This window comes from Spea bombifrons, chromosome 4, assembly GCF_027358695.1.
Source record: "Spea bombifrons isolate aSpeBom1 chromosome 4, aSpeBom1.2.pri, whole genome shotgun sequence".
NCBI classification, from domain to species: domain Eukaryota; kingdom Metazoa; phylum Chordata; class Amphibia; order Anura; family Pelobatidae; genus Spea; species Spea bombifrons.
The window spans coordinates 11,440,584-11,458,316 of record NC_071090.1 but is presented as its reverse complement, the minus strand read 5'-3'; the positions used below and the strand labels follow the sequence as shown (position 1 = coordinate 11,458,316).

Here is a 17,733-nt window from a genome sequence, read left to right as displayed (position 1 = left end):
AATAGTCCGGCGCTCAACATGAGATGCCGGCACTGCGACAGAGTCACGGAGAGTAAGGGGCGCCGAGCGGTTGCAGAGAACTTCACGAGCAACCGCTACCATGGCGCCCTGTGCGGTCGCACAGGTCGCACACCCCTAAGGCCGGCCCTGCACATAATTTTAACAATTTTCCATTCATTTTTTGCAAAGCAATTCTATGCTGATGCAGCTCGTAAAAATGAGAATGTTTGATAATACTATAACAATATAAACAAAATTCAGAGAAGCCAAATAAATATGTGCCTATTCCTCTTTTATTTCAGCTTTTAATTCATGGTCGTATTTTCTTGAATAATTGATCACCAGGTGATTGAATGACACAGAATTGTGGCACTGCATCCTGTAAGTACAATACCCTGCTATTACATTTACATTTTGCTTTTGAAGTGATTCAGCACTGGAGGGCTTTTGTAATACTTCAATGGCTGGTTATCCAATATTGGAGAGCTCATCTGAAAGACTTCACATCCTATATCTAATTATAATCCTCCATAGGAGAACATATAAATCCAGTTGTTCTACAATCTTATCTTGTTCCTATCAAAGAGGAAGGTTAAAGCTTTTTATATAATATTGCACATAATAAGGAAGAGTATCTTGCAATAAATTCCGAGGACCTGTTGCGACAGCAAGAGTTCAACTTAAATATAAGCAACATTTCCTTAGGCGTTTTCATTGCAGTAAACCAGCTCTGCCAGAGACAATGCGCCATGACACATTGAAAAGGGAACATTAATGAGCATGTAATTAGGTGTCTTTACCGTAATGCATATAATGTGATACCCATACTGATATTTGTTACCAAAGCCCTTAATTTAAAAAGTTATATTTAGAATAAAATGAGTTGCTTCATTCATGCACATTATTTCATTTTAAACGCCGTTATGTCAAAAGACATTGTCAAATTAACTCGATTCTGTGCTTCATGCTCTTTATGCCTCTCCCAAAAGTACATCACAAGTATTATAATATGCCTTCAAAATGTTTACAAATGCCTAAAGGAGAAGCTGCAGCTCCACAGCTGCAGCAGGGTGCCTCTTCCATGGCCTGATCCAAGCAGTTAGTGGAAAAGAAGTGCTCCCATTAAAATCAAATCATTTTCAGCACATCTGCATGGGGGTCAGGCTAGAGTTTGGGAAATGTATATGGAATCTATAGAATGCCCTATGCTTTTACAAGGAGACACTACATAAATTTAAAGGGGCCTCTCCTCTATAAAATGTGTTAAAGTGCCTATAAACCGAAGTGTCCCTTTTAAAGGGATGCTGCAGTTCACTGGACATTTTAATTGACACTTATTATGCTAATTAGTGCTTAAGCCATATTTACATTGTGTCTTGATACTATAATCTGTCCAAAGATTGTAATGTGTAAGTCTGTATATAAATATTTGATGGGCACACAATTAAGATGCATCAAAAAGAAGACTGGTTATTATCTTACCTTTCTCAAATCTCATACCACCCCCTGGGACACACATTTTTTGGCAGCACATTAGGCTCCATTCTGGTTCACACTCTCTGCAGCTAAGAGATTTAACATATTGCTCAAATACATTATACTTCTCCCCTGTGTACTTGAGAAGAAGAACCAACAAAAGTGTTCCTGATTGTGTGTTTAGGCATTCCCTATATACAATGGCAAGAAAAAGTACATTTAGATATTGCCTGATTTTATTATTATTATCTTTTATTTATATAGCGCCAACAATTTACACAGCGCTTAATACAATACATATATTAAAGGGGTATGACAAGACAAGAATTGACAGACTAAGACTAACTGATACATTAGGTGGAGAGAGCCCGGCTCGCAAGCTTACAATCTTAAGGGAATGGGGTGACAAACATAAGGCACAGAGAAAGGGTGAGAAGTAGTGTGGTGGCTGTATCAATGACAAGGAAGTTCTAGCAGCTAAGATGGTGCGGCTTCTCTGAAGAACTGGGGTTTTAGATGTTTCTTGAATGTTGGGAGGGAGGGAGAATGCTGAAGGTTCGTTGGGAGTAGATTCCAGAGATAAGGGGCAGCTCGAGTGAAATCTTGTAAACGGGAAAAGGAAGAGGTGATAAGTGAGGAGGAGAGCCTTAACATTTGGGAAGAACGTAGGGATAGAGTTGGAGTTTTCTGCAATAATTGTTCTTAAAATGTGATAAAATCACAAGTATAGACAAACACATTGTACTTAATAATAATAATAATGTACTTAATAATAATGTACTTTATAATAATGTACTTAATGGTTGAATCTCCTTTGGCAGCTTTAACCTTAAAGCACTTCTGGTGGCTGCAGATCAGGCCTACACAACATTCAAGAGTAAGTTTAGACCATTCTTTTTTAAGCTCAACCACCAGATGTCTGGTGTGCAACAGCTCTCAAGAGGTCATTTCACAGCATCCCAAATGGGTTAAGGTCTGGGCTCTGACTGGGCCACTCCAAAAGGTGGATTTTGTTTCTGAAGCCTTTCTCTAGTAGATTTACTCCAATGCTTAGGATCATTGTCCTGCTGCATTACCCAACTTGTAGTCATCCTTTATACCTTGCTTGGGAATTGTCCCCCTCAGGCTGTCCTCCGGCAGGAAAGAAGCCCCGTGATGCTCCCTCTACCACACTTCACCATTGATAACGTCCAAATTCTCAATACAATGTTGGTATGCGGTGCCGTTTTTACGCCATGTGTAGTGCTGCGTGTTATTTTTAAACAATTTAACCTTAGTTTCATCAGTCCACAAAACGTTTTCCCAATGGCATTGTGGAGCATCAAGGTGCTTTTTGGAAGCAATGTTTTTTTGGAGAGCAGTGGTTTCCTCTGTGGTGTCCTGCCATGGACTCCATGCTTGTTCAATGTTTTCCATATGGTATACTTATAAACAGAGATGTTAACCAGTTCCAATGATTATTTCAAGCCTTAAGCTGTTACTCCAAGGGGACTTTGTGCCCTTGGCGTAATCTTGGCTGGGCACACTGTGGAGAGTAGCCACACAAACTTGTGTATTAGGATTTGTATGAATTGCAAACTTCCGCCAAAATGGCATTTTTGATGATTGGAGGATCGGGGAGGGGACTTCACCGGAGTTCACGCTAGGGCAAAATAACTGCTTTGCGCAAGGATTGTCCTGCTCGTAGAAAGTCAGATTCCATTCTTTCCACACTTTAATCAGCCTGGGATTTACTGTTTTTTTTATCTGCTATTTGGGAATAGGTGAGGGGGAAACAGGCTTTGACCAATTCAGGATCCTAAAAACCTCCCACTATAACCGTTCCATATACTGTGTCACAACAGTATAATATTTGTGTCAATTACTATACTTTATATCGCTTACAGTACATTTTCACATTTTCTTTATTGCTCATAAAAAAAACAAAAATATATAATTTGTTTTTGCATTTTGTTAACAGGATATTTATATTACTATAAACATAATGGCAACTTAACAAGACCTTTTTTTTTTCCTTCTCACGCTCACACACCATCTACATTAGGATCTAAAAAAAAAAAAAAAAAAAAAAAACGCTTAAAACTATTTCTGAGCATCTGTTGCCTTTTTTCATATTAAAGCATAGGACAGACTCCTTGTTATATCGAACGCAAAGCAAAACAGAAGAAAATGCAATTTATTCTAATAGCAAGAATGTTTTACTTTGCAATTTAATGTCGGCGAACAGTGGCCATTAGGAGAATTGTTTTGTTGCAAAACCACAAATTCTTACCAATGTTAGTATATGGAATATAAATGAAATGTTTAACAGCATTGTGCTGTCCATGAGCAGAGATGCAATTTCTGGGATCTGCTCCAGGCAAAAACTTAATTAATATCGGTTATAATTATTAATGGAAAATCATTCATTTTAGTTTACCCTTTCATTTGCTTGCTTTTCATCTACAGGATCTGCTTTTTTTTGTTTTGTTTTGTTTTACAAATGATAGAAAAAAAGAAAAGTGTAAATTTAAAAAAAATGGTATTTTTTGTTATTAGCTTAGCTTTACAGCATTCTGAGAATCCTTTCTATGTTGCAGGAAAGGTATTTGTAGGTTGGAATCTGACCTAGTTACATTCATAGGGGACCAAATGTAAGCTAATATGGTATGCTTAATGGGTGATAAACTACAGAGTGATATAATTATTTCTTAATACTTAAAATTGTATTTGGCATTTTTTTTTATTTACGCCATAATCTTTTTAAGTTAGAGTGTCATTTTGTATATACTCCTTTTTTTTTATTATTTTTTATTTTTTTTTGGTTGTTCCCAAAAGAACATAATGATCACTCGCTGACATTTTATGCAAGTATATTGTTTTTCATTGAATTAAGTTGATATAATGCTCTTCTGAGTACATGGCTTTGTAAACCTTTATTTCTAACATGAAAAATATCACAATGGGTTTTTTTCCCCCCAGCCCTTCTTCAGTTGCATAATGACTGCACAGAGGTCCAAACATTTGGATACCACCCTTGCCACAACTTTGTTACCTTTGTTAACAAAAATCACTCTTACCTGATGCTTACCAGACCTAGATTCATAAAATAGCCCCTAGAATCTGTAAGAAGTTTAGGAAATAGAGGCACTGATCTCTTTCCGCCAGGCTCTCAGGAAAAGATGGTGCTGCAAGATAGCCTAAGCACAAACATTTTTCATTAAAAAAACCCCCAAAAAAACACTATGGTATGGCTCCGTTTCGGGACTGTGTTTTTTTTTATCACATTTATCCAGGAAAAATTGTCAGAATAATAGAATTTAATGGCATACACGTACAATTCAGCCCATCTTGTCTGACATCAGAGGGTTGGAAGATATTTATATAAGATAATATTTAATAAGAGGTGGGATGGAATAGTCTTCCAGCAAAACTAGTGGAGGAGAATACAGTGCGGTAATTCCCAAAGTAGCAAGAGCTTAATATTGAAAACTTTGATTTTAAATATGAATTGCCTGTCGTTTTAATCATTTCACCTTTATATGGTGAGATAAGAATGCTTCGGATAGGCTTAAGGTTGTCCTAAACATAAGACAAGATAGAGAACCAACTACGGTTTGAGGTCTTATAAAACATAGAAAAAAATAGGAAGACATTATGAACCAAATGCCTCCGATTTGCCCTGAAATGTTATGATTCCACACTATTTATGTACAGGAAATGTAATCACAATTACAGGAGTGCTTGGATTATTGATTTTAAATCAATATGGGTGAATCAATCTTCATTTAATCTCATTAAACTAAAACGGTAAACTATATATTTTTATTCTTCCTTCTCAAAGAATTAACTTTTCTACTTGTGGTTTTCTGGATTTCACTTCTTTGCTAGATCATATTATCAGCAAAGATTATTTTGTCTCCTCCATCAGTGAGCAGGAGGGTTTACCTGGTTTGCTGGCAGTTGTGATATCATTCAATTCATACTTGCCAGCTAACCTGGTTTGGTCAGGATAGTCCTGCTGGCTACATGTCAGGCAGTATCGGTCTAAAATGTTTATGGCCAGGTTTGAGTTTATTGTACTGATATGTGATGGTATAAGAAGGACAGAATGTTTGCATGTATGTTTATGTCTATACCCACATTTTTATAGCATTGCCATGAACGTGTGAATAATGAATGCCCCAGACTCGCTCCTATTTGTTCATCACAAATTAGCCAGATGTACTAAAAACCATGGATTAGTACTTTAGACTGCGGAGGTACTAACAATCTGCAGGGGTGCCAAAACCCAAGGCAATCTGGCTTTGTGTTAAATCTATAATCAATAATAGAAATAAAACTTTGTATTTGCCTTTCAAAACATTTACTTTGCAATCCTAAACGTCCGTAATGTCTGTGACTTTAGACAAATAAAGAACACTTGGATTTTCTCAGTTCATTGCCTGGATTTCATCACAGTCACAGCGCAGGTAGAGGTTAAATTGTGCTGAAAAATAGATTTCAATCTTCCGTTTAATGTCACCTTCGGATGATATTAATATTGATTTTTACAGAGCAGATATCCCATTAGACATGTGTAGGCATGAGTCTGGGATATGAGAATTAGGAACCTTCTTGCTATTAGTTACAATTATTTAAAATTTCACATTAATTAGTGTTTTTGCTAATGTGGTTTTGCCCAAATCTGTTGCCATTTCTGCCTGCTGTTGTATATTCCATTTAACAATGTTTTTTAATCCAGCTGGCACATACAAATTATTTTATTACATATAGATCTCGGGGGAAGGCTACATACTAAGTCTTTCGAGACAAACTGAAACAAATGGTTCATATATGTAGCAGCTACCAGATGCATTTGGATTCTAGTGGTGAGATCACTACACAGCCGTCCTGCGCAAAACATAAAGGCAAATAACAAAGTACGGAGTTGATTTCGTAGGAGATAAGTCATCTAAAACTAGATTTGTGTTCAGAGACTTAGGCTGTTCCACTTATTTGCCTCCCTTTTAGTAGAGTAAAACATCTTTATATTACAGCTCTCAACAGAAGTGGTACAGATTAATATATTAAAATAAATTAAAACATGCATGGGCTAGGCATATGGCTATCCTTAATGTTTACCATAGAACATATATAGCTTAAAAAGAAATGTAGATATATTCCACTTGCTATCAACGGCCATGCTACAACCAAAGACTAATGGAATCTTACCTATTAAAACTTAACGTTTATTGATATACTCTAAAATAAAATCCAGAGATTTAGAATGCTAGAGCAGACACTCGCTAATGGAGGCATAAATGGCAGGATACTAACCTAAATCACTAGTCCTGTCCTCTGTGGTACAAAACCTAGCTATTCCTTAAATCAGTACCCTCCTAGGTATCTGCAGAGATGGGGAAGGACCTGGTATACCAATCTTGTCTCGTCTGCTATCTTAAATATAGGACTGCAGCTAATCTTAATGAACATATGTAAAATATGCCAGACGCGCAAGTCTGTTGTGTCGTCAGGGGATTCGCGTTTCCTTTGGTTTCTGGTTGTAGTTTTGCTGTTGGGGTTTGATTACCCCTAGTAATACCTAGGGTATTAAATATACTGGTGAGACATTCTTTGTATTATTATGCATGGCCATAACTGCATGTAGAGGCTAAACACTCTGTTGCGGAATATTTAAATAAGAAATGCTCAACTGGCATCAGATGCTCCTCAGACATCAAGGCCAGGTGTGTATTGTAGTCCCTGTCTTTCCCCTTACCACTGCCTGGTACAACACCCACATGAAACCAACATGTTCCTTTGTGCCCACTTGATATGTTAGGAAGTATGCTTTTTGGGTGTACAATTAATGCAGTAAGCTATGTAAGATATTGGGCATGTGCAAGAAAAGTACTCGTACATGTCCCCTGCCTTAACTTGTAGAAGCCACGGAGGAACTAAGAGAAATCTTGTCTTGTAACTCCTGTTACTAAAATGTGCGTGCAGTAAAGTGCAATGCAGTCCATCCACAATGCACTCCAATATGTACCGTATTTGCTCGATTATAAGACAACCCTGATTATAAGCCTCCCCCCCCAAATCTGAATATTAATTTATGAAAAAAAGAAATAGCCTGACTATAAGACGACCCTATAGGAAAAAAGTTTTGCCAGTAAATGTTAATTCATGTAAACTATGTGAACTATTTTTTTTTTTTTTAATAAAAGCTATGATTGAGAAAAATATTTTATTTCCTTTTTTTTTTTCAGCTGCCCCCCCAGTTATGCACATCCGCCCCCAGGCTTGCCACTCTGCCCCAGAAATGCCTCATAGCCCCTTTATACCACTGTGCCCCATGATATGCCTTTTGACCCCCTATGTGCCACTCTGCCTCCAGAAATGCCTTTTACCCCTATATGCCACTCTGGCATTTAGGGGGTTAAAAGGCATATTATGGGTCAGAGTGGCATATAGGGAGGAATAAGGCATTTCAGGAGGCTGAGTGGCGTATAGAGGGTTAAAAGGCATTTCATAGAGCACTCTGCCTACAAAAATGCCTTATGCCCCCCATTTAACTCCCTCCTCTAAACTTACCGGTGCTTCTGAGTCCCTGGTGCGTAGCCGGGGCAGCGTGTAGAGGTCTACGCGATTCGCGTAGACAACTTCCGCTGTAGCTTGAAGGAGGTGTGGTTAGCAGTGGGGGTTGTCTGCGTCCATCGCGCAGACCTTCCCCGGCTGTCAGTGAGGAGAGTTCCGTAGCGGAACTCTCCTCACTGTGCATTTGCTCTGGAAAAAACCTTGTCTTATAATCGAGCAAATACGGTATTTAACATGAAAATAGGGCTCAAGTGACCCTTTCTAAGGTGGATCTGTCAAAGTCTACAATTAAAATATTCACATGCACCCAATAACCTACGTAGCCCAACCACTAGCATAGCAAATGCAAAATATCGACAGAAGAGAAGGAAATCTTTTCTCTCGCCAGAAAGCAAGATGTGAAGCAACATCTTGTAAATTAACCTTCAGCTTTAAGCGCTGTCTGCTTTAGCTGGCCATTGCAATGCCATCGAGAAATTGGTAAATTGGTACACATCTGTGCAAACTAGAAAATGTCATGCCACACAGTGCTGCTTCCAGCAAATTAGGCAAATTAGTCCCTTTACTTTCCCTTTGTAATACTTTTTTTTTTTTTTTTTTTTTTGCATGATCACTCGCTTAATTGTACTTGGCTTGGGAATTTTATCCCTATAAAGATTTAAAACCATGGCAGTGCTGCTTTAAAGTGACTTCCCCAAATTTTATATTTTAAAATTAAGGCTGAAATAGTATATATATAATTTTAACTTCTTACCCACATGTTTTAATTCTAATTTACCTTTAAAATAGTAAATATTTTTTTCTCTTGCTGTTTTGTGCTTTTGCCTTTTAATTCTTATTTGAAAAAAGCCCAAAGCCTAATATCCCATGCTGCTTCTTCACTCTCTTTTTTTCAAGCTGGCAACACTGAGCTCATTATTATCAAAATGATCAAAAGCTATTCTCAGCTGTGATGTTTTATCTTGATATTCTCCGATAATGCATTATATATTTGAAGACTGCCTTTGCTATAAAATGTAAGCACAATAGAAACAATTTCTGCATACCTTTTTTTCTTAATACAAATATATAAATGGATTGTATCCTCTGGATATTTGTTTTACAACATCCCTTAAAACGTTATTCAGATAATTTTCTTTTGTGTACGTTATTGGAGTGCCTAGATTTGCATCTTTAATTGTTTTAACCAGGGCCCCCTCCACACCCATTTATTTTATTTTCCATTTTATAAAGTGTTTTTGCATAATTGAGTTTGCACAATTATTTTGTAGGATTTATCTGCTTTGTCTTGCTTTTCTATCTAAGCATTGTTATAACCTTTAGGGCTCTAGAACACTGTGATCTAGATACAATCATATACAGCCGACTTTGGTAGCTCTTAGAAAGGAAGGGGAGGCAAGAGGGGCACTGGTACTGGTACTTAGCAGTAGCGTACCTAGCAGGGGAGAAGTGGTCCGCCCGGAGTGCCACTCATCAGGGGGTGCCACCATGCCACCACTCCTCCGGAGCCGGACAGTAATGTCCGCCGCTAGAGGAGCAGGCTGTGTTGGGGGGATCAAGGAAGCGGGAGGTCTGTTAATGCAGACCTCCGATCCTGCTCCCTTGTGATGTGCGCAGTAACTGATGCTGTGCGTCGGGATTTGCTTTCAATGAATGAGTGTGTGTGAAAGCGTGGATGTGCGTGTGTGTGGGTAGCATGGCATAGGGAGGCTGTAATCACATTCCTATCATGCCCCGGTTCCAACATGTACTAGTTGCATGATAGGAGTGTGATTGCTGTTAGCAATTATATATATATATATATATATATATATAGATAGATAGATAGATAGATAGATAGATATATAATATTGTTGTTGATTTTTTTTTTTTGTTTGTTTGTTAACCACACTTATTAAAAGTAAGTAACACACCAAAATTGGACAGAACAATTCAAAACAGTATTAATATTAATATATATATATATATATATATATATATATATATATATAACGGCAATCACACTCCTATCATGCCCAGGCAACACGTACATGCTAGAACCTGGGCATGATAGGATTGTGATTGCTGTATATAGTGATAGTGGTTATGCTGCATTATTGTCAATGTCTTGCTCGAAATAAAGTGATAGGGATTATTCTGAACCACCATCAATGTTTGCCTTAGTATATAGTGATATGGGTTATGCTGTACCCCTGTCAATGTGCGCCTCTGTATATAGTGATAGCAGTTGTGCTGTACTACCGTCAATGTGTGCCTCAGTATATAGTGATAGGTGTTATGCTGTACCCCCTTCAATGTCTTCCTCAGTATATAATGATAGCAGTTGTGCTGTACCCCTGTCAATGTTTACCCACCGATAGAAGCTATGCAGTTTTAAAGTGTGTGTGTGGGGGGGGTACCACATACAGGATCCGCCCCAGGTGCAGGTCATGTTTTTAAGAAAAGAACGATTAAAAACACATCTGTATCACGGATATGTAAATGGTAAATAAAACAGATATTATTTCAGTATTAAATGTTGGAACGTAAACAATGGTTTTTGCAGATGTTTAAGCAGGAAATAACAAATTATGGCTAGTTTCCTAGAACCTTTACTGTCCCTTTAAACGCTGCAGATGTAGAGATGCTATTATATCAAAAGTTAAGCAAACTGTTTAGGTACTGTTAGCAGTATTTAGGTGCCACCTATTGGTTAGAAAAGTTAATGAACTAATGCTTAGTTAAATTTAAAAGTTGCGTGCATCTGTGGTTTTTCTTACAACATAAAACAGTTTGTTTTTCAGAAGCATATGTTTTGTTTTTGCTTTTAGAATTTATTTCAAGTTGGTAAAAATCTTGGTAAACTAACAAAAAGAAATAGTATTTTGTTCTCCTAGTTTCTTGTCTATTATTTCAGCAATTTGCAGCCCTCTGGCTGTTGAACTACAGGATTCATGATGCAAAAATTGGTAACATGGGAGGCTTTATTCAGCAAATCTAGGGGGGATCCTTATTTACCAGACCTGGAGTTTTGATAGATCAGCTGTAAGAACTAGCAAGCATTTATAAGCATCCGCAAGCCCAGGAGAGAGGACCCTTCGGCATAGGCATCTGTGAGTTAAGTATTTCTAGCAAAAGGTTAGCGCAGCCTCCGTATCGCCTATGGTATTTCCATTAGGCATCGCTACTGGCCTTCAAGGTTTGATGTGTCAACCTCAAGACATGATGGCTTATCCACTAAACTGTACATTTGTGTGCATTCAGTATGCATTGAGAGGAAATAACCTCAGGAAGTCAATCCTGGATAAATGGTCAGGATCGTTCTGGATACTTAATTATGCAGAACGATCCTGACCATTTATCCAGGTTTGACTTCCGATAATATTAGAGGCATCCCCAATTCTGATCATTTTTCTTTCAAGAGAAGCTCAAAAGGGTTGCACATTTATAATGCATAAAAAGCACACTTGGTAACCTCCCAGGGTTGGCTACCCAGAGCCCCTTTCTTCTGTTGGTGTGGCTTTATTCAGTGGCAGGACTAGTCCTAGTTATACTTTAGTGAGCAGGGAGTAGGTATGGCCCAATGCTGGTCCTCAGCCTCCAGATTGAACAAATTGACCCAAGGTCCCAAGGAATCAACACTTTACCTGGAGACCAGGGGAGGGCTGGCAGCCTAAGGCCTGGGGGGCAAGTCTAGTCAACTGGCCCATTGCACCATCAAAGCGGCTGCGAGCGACATTGAAAGTGGCCGTCGTGCGGCAGTCACTCCACCAGCGCCTAATGAAATTAAAGTGGCCGGCGTGCAGGCACCGCATGCCTCAGCTCTTCATCACACCCCTTTTAAGACGAGGGAAGAGGAGCTGAGGCATGGCCATTGGGTCTGACAGCCGCATGATGCAGGGGCGTACCTAGAGTATTTGGCACCTGTGGCAGATCCTGTATGTGCCCCCCCCCACACACACTTTAAGTAGGGATGCACCGAAATGAAAATTCTGGACTGAAACTAAAAATTCAGCATTCACTTGGCCAAAATTGAAAAAAAAAACAAAAAAAACCTTTAAAATACTTTATTAAAAGTAACACCAAAAAAATCAACAATAATATTAACACACATATATATATATATATATATATATATATATATATATATATATATATATATATATATATATATATATATATATATATATATATATACACACATATATATAACAACAATCACAATCCTATCATGTCCAGGTTCTAGCATGTGCTGGCTGACTTAGCATGATAGGAGTGTGATTGCTGTTTGCAATTATATATATAAATATATATATTAATACTGTCATTGAATTATTCTGTCCAATAAAAGTGTTAACACACCGAAGTTGGACCAAAAAATAATTTATAACAGCAATCACACTCCTATCATGCCTAGGCAGCCACTACATGCTGGAATCTGGGCATGAAAGGAATGTGATTACGCACTCCCTATGCCAAGCTATCCCCCAACACTTACACATCCATGCTATCTGAAACCCTCATTCACAAACATTCAGCATAACACCCATCACTCTCACACACTTACATTCAGCATAACACCCATCACTCTCACACACTTACATTCAGCATAACACCCATCACTCTCGCACACTTACATTTAGCATAACACCCATCACTCTCACACACTTACATTCAGCATAACACCCATCACTCTCACACACTTACATTCAGCGTAACACCCATCACTCTCACACACGTACATTTAGCATAACACCCATCACTCTCACACACTTACATTCAGCATAACACCCATCACTCTCACACACTTACATTTAGCATAACACCCATCACTCTCACACTTACATTTAGCATAACACCCATCACTCTCACACACTTACATTCAGCATAACACCCATCACTCTCACACACTTACATTCAGCATAACACCCATCACTCTCACACACTTACATTTAGCATAACACCCATCACTCTCACACACTTACATTCAGCATAACACCCATCACTCTCACACACTTACATTCAGCATAACACCCATCACTCTCACACACTTACATTCAGCATAACACCCATCACTCTCACACACTTACTAATCCACTCTCTCCTACCTTTTCTTCTTTCACTCTCACTTTTCCTCTTCCTCCTCTTCTTCTACTTCTATTTCTTCTTCCTGTCCTGTGCACTGAGCGCGGAAGACGGTGGGCGTGGCTTCAGTGTTGTACGCCGGGATCAAGTCCCGGCGCACAGCCACAGTTGCCGCGCGCACCGTTTCTGGAGGCGTGCCAGCATGGTGGCAGCCCTCAGATGAGCGGCAGCCGGGGCGGACCGCCCCCCTCCCTCCCCCGCCAGGTACGCATGACGGCCGAACTCAATCCTGCTCGCGGCCGCTTAGTTTTTAACTTTGCGGCCGCAGCCGCATTGAATGCCTGTCTGCCGGTCGTCCGTCCGGCCCACCGGCCCGGATTTAGGGCGGCCTGGGGGGCAATTGCCCCCCGGCCCAGCCCGCCCCTGCTGGAGACTCTAAGTCAGGCTCCCAGGAAGAGCATTATAGGAAGTTTAAATGTTTCGTTTAAACTTACTTGCAAACCAATAATTTAAACACAAACTCCCATCTGTATGGCTTTCATCTGCTTCTTTCCTATCATAAAAGCCGAATGGTACATCGCAGCCATCATATGCACTTTAATGCAAATGAGAGCTGCATCGTCCCTTTAAAAGTTCACGTGCCCCTCTTGCAAATGGATAGGGAGATCCCTCCCCCAACTACTGATGCATGATATAGGTGTCCCCAGCCAGCTCCAGGACGGGCTCACCATATGTTAGGGGAGGGGGGGTTCTAATGAAGCACTTTTTTTTTGCTACAAGAAGCCAATAAGTAGTACTAAACTTCAAAGGACGGAAAGTGTTAACTTACCCACAATGCACTTTAAAATGCATTTATTGGTTAGGATGCTTTCTGGGGCCCCAGTGTGTCCCTTTAACCAGCACTGCAGGGAAACCAAATCCTCCATTTCAATATCCATGTATTTTACAAACTTAGACGCATGGCTAGACAATTCTTTACATTTCCTACACAACACTTAAGGCCAAGTTCTGAAATTGTTACAATATAAAGAACGTGTTTAATGGTTCAGTGCTTTTTCTTTATTGCATCTCCAGTATAACTTGTTAAGGGTGACAGTACCATTTAAACTCCATTTACAAATAATCTGGTTTTAAAAAAAAAAAAAGCATCTGCCACTATCTCCTATTACGTGAGAAAGAAAAGACTTTGCTATCCTTTAACGAATATCGTAGAGCCTTTGGAATAGTTCCACTAGAAGCTATCGATATGTTAAAGTAGGCATTTTAACAATGTCTGGATGAACAGATTTGGTGCCAGAGTAACATATTCTTCTCTTACCAGACTTAGTTGAAATCTACTTTCTACAGCATCATTTGTTCACGATAAATGATTCTAACCTTGGTTTGCTATAACCTGGCTTGGTGCACTTGGCTGCTTCATAAGACTCTGCCTGCTGAACTTTATTGTAAGGAAATTAGTACCTGAGGGACTCAATTTTTTTTTTGACTGATGGTAAACTAACCCCTGCAGTTTACTGGAGCTATTAAGTACCTTGCTAAAGGGATACAAAGCTTGAGATCAATTAAAATGTAATTTTATTCAATCCAGCAAGTACCAGTGTTGCAAACTGTATATTTTATATTATTTGATTATTTTATTTTCTAAAAGTGACAGCTGAGAGAAGGCAAGGGGACAGGGAGGTAGTTGTCCCCTTTGCTGCTCCGATTTCAAGACTTTGGGCACACACATGAAGCCTTTACTTGTGATTTATTTGTAATTCTTCATACGGCCACTAGGCTAGAATAACAATTCCCGTGATGCTTGGATCATGTCTATGCTCCTATTATGAGTTTTCTGTTTTGGACCAGATTGAATAGTACACATAACCATAGGTAAGGAGTCAAAAAGACATACCCTTGCCTGGATGTCTTAAACTTGCCTATATAGGAACATGTGTATTAGACACTTTGTCTGCCAATGTTCTTTATGCTGCTAGATTACTCGGCCACCAGGATGGGCTTGTATTTTGGGATGAATTTCACCACTGCTTCTCCCAAGATGTTTTTTTTCAGATGGTAGGATGAATAGGGTACTGTAGCGTTAATATTATACCCACTGCCACCAGAATGAGTGCACTGGAGCATGCATGTGCTTTAACCAATGACATGGGAACCTGAAAAGTCTCAGCAATATTTTTTTTATATGGGCAATGATTTTTTAACTGGTCTTTTATATAATAGTTATTTTACATTAACAATATTAAACCTAATCAATGGTGTGTGGTCACACCAGATGAAAAAATATTTCTGATAAAAAGCATGCGAGGGAGAGAAGAGACAAAGTTGGCTAGCAGAGGGTGCTGCTGCTGCCTGGGAGACAGTCTGTTGCACAATTTGTTCATGTCCCAACAATTGTTACCACTGGATCACTACAAACAGGGAGAAAAGTGTACACAAAGCAATGATGGCTCATGGAAAGTGGAGGCAGTTGCCTGGGGGCTATGTATGGACACCTGTAGATCTGTATGTAATGCTGACTTGCCCAGTGTTGTGCTTTATACTATATATGTCGCATCATTAAAACAAGATAATTACTAAAGTAGATAAAAAGATCTGGACAGCCAGTGCCATCTGTTTGGCCACAATACTCATATCTCTCGAGTAAAAACAGCATCCGTTATATGCACAATAATTACAATGTTCTTAATATCCATCATGATCAAATAGGAAGTGTACATGGTATATATTCTCGTCTACCTCTAATGGTCCCTAAGAAAGTTAGGTTTTCACAGTCAGTACAAATATCACTGATTTGGTAAGTGATCAGTTACTAATGATTTTGTTGCCTTGTGCTGCTACATCAGTTGTATACTTCAAGACTTCTTTAGGTTTTGATTAAAGCTTTTTGTAGACGAGCCTCCTACGATCCAGTGCAGGGTCCTTCAGACATGAGTGTATGTGTGATATTTCTGCGCTGGGTCATTGAAGAACGCTAATGGCATTCAAGTAAGAACATCTTAGCTGTGCAGCAAATAGGAGAGATGCTACCTATGCCAAGTTTCCCAGGACACATTAAACATGTTAGTGACTGGTACATGTACGGACCTAGAAATCATAAGGTTTTTTTTTTTTTCTTCTCCTTTTAGTCTTCACTTTCTTTTGCTATATTATATGTGATCAGGCTGGATACAGCCCTCCAGGCTTTTCTATTTTTTAGGTGCTATCGTATTAAATATTTTATTGGTGTCTTTTTCACTCACCCTGTGCTTCCAAATGGTATCCATATAAAACCCTTCAAATTAAAAACTAGGACAATGTTATAAGCAGATATCCGGTTAATTCTGAAAGTCTGTAATAGAACTGTGGACCAACTAAAGATATGCTTTTTTTTTCTCCCTGTATTATGCCAAATATCCAACGGATGATTTTCTACAGGTCACAAACCCTTCTTTTCCCCCAATAAGTATAATTACTCATACTAGGGAAACTATTAAACCAGTATTTCAAAATTGACCTTATAAAAGGTTCAAAGAGGAGGTAACAGCTACAGTTCAACTGGAAATATAGAGTGAATCGAGGCATGATTGCTGTGGCAAATCTCTGCATACTGGGTCACTTGCTATTTCTATGTGCCTGAGAGATGAAAAATAATTTGCTAGTCCGATGATTTATTTTGTTCATTTAGAAGGTGAGGGGGTACTGTTCCACCTGCAGCAGAGTAGGTTGAAAGATAGGCGGAAGCTGCCAAATGGGGGGGCTTAGCATGTTCGCATGCAGGAGATGGCACACAAAGCTGATTCATGACTTTTACATGTGCTGTTAGATGGACGCATTTGATCTTGGAGGCAATCAGACTGCCTGTACAAGTTGTCTTTTAGCGCTCTCAGAAAAATATTATTGTGATCAAAAATATCAGTTTTGATTTTATTTACCTGTGGTTTTTTGAGTCGGATGGTGTTCTATAATGCACTGCACATGTTATCATGTATATCCCCTGTCGGGAACTGGCACAAGAAAGAAAATTCGAAACCATTTTTTTTTATAGGATGGAGAAAAAAATATTTTCTATGAGAGCTATAAGCTGGATATATGTGACATTAAAGCAGACATCAACAGGAAGTACATCTTATAAACCACCATGATGATGTGTTGATGTTTGTAAATGAGGTGGGCGGTAGAACCACTCAAACCAGAGTAGAGTATTAGTTTTCGAGGTAGCTGAGACCCAGCTGACTGACACATGCAAGGTGATTCCTTGTGATATATGTATTCATAACTGTGTTAACCAATTGTATTCTGTGAGTTTATACATCTGCCCCATGCCAGCACATTACATGAGTAATGAGTGCATGTAGAAACTTTCCCCGCCTAGAGCTCCCCTTTCCTGCCTTTCATAGAAAGCGGAATGGGAATGGCTGTGGTAAGACTGTGAGATTATTCCCACTAAGATTTTTAAATGAAAAGGGGCAGGAGACTGGCATGGACTTAACATGGGCAGAAAGTGGGTATGAATTAGTGTCATAATTCTTCCAGAACGGTGTTTGGCCAGAGTCCCAGGGAAGCAAAGTAGAAGCTCTCAAGTCTGCATGTGCTGGTCAGCAACGCGCAAAATGTGCATATAGATTGGGAAGAAATGGCAAGTGAAACCAAATGAGG

At 39.0% G+C, this 17,733-nt stretch overlaps 1 protein-coding gene across 1 annotated transcript in view; it reads left to right on the top strand.

The window, feature by feature from the left end:
* Positions 1-310: 310 nt before the first annotated feature.
* ATP10B (ATPase phospholipid transporting 10B (putative)) overlaps positions 311-17,733 on the top strand; it is a 124,783-nt gene continuing 107,360 nt past the window's right edge. Inside the window, exon 1 of the mRNA XM_053462249.1 lies at positions 311-381. The gene's annotated coding sequence lies outside the window, so the exon portion shown is untranslated. The remainder of the gene's footprint in view (positions 382-17,733) is intronic.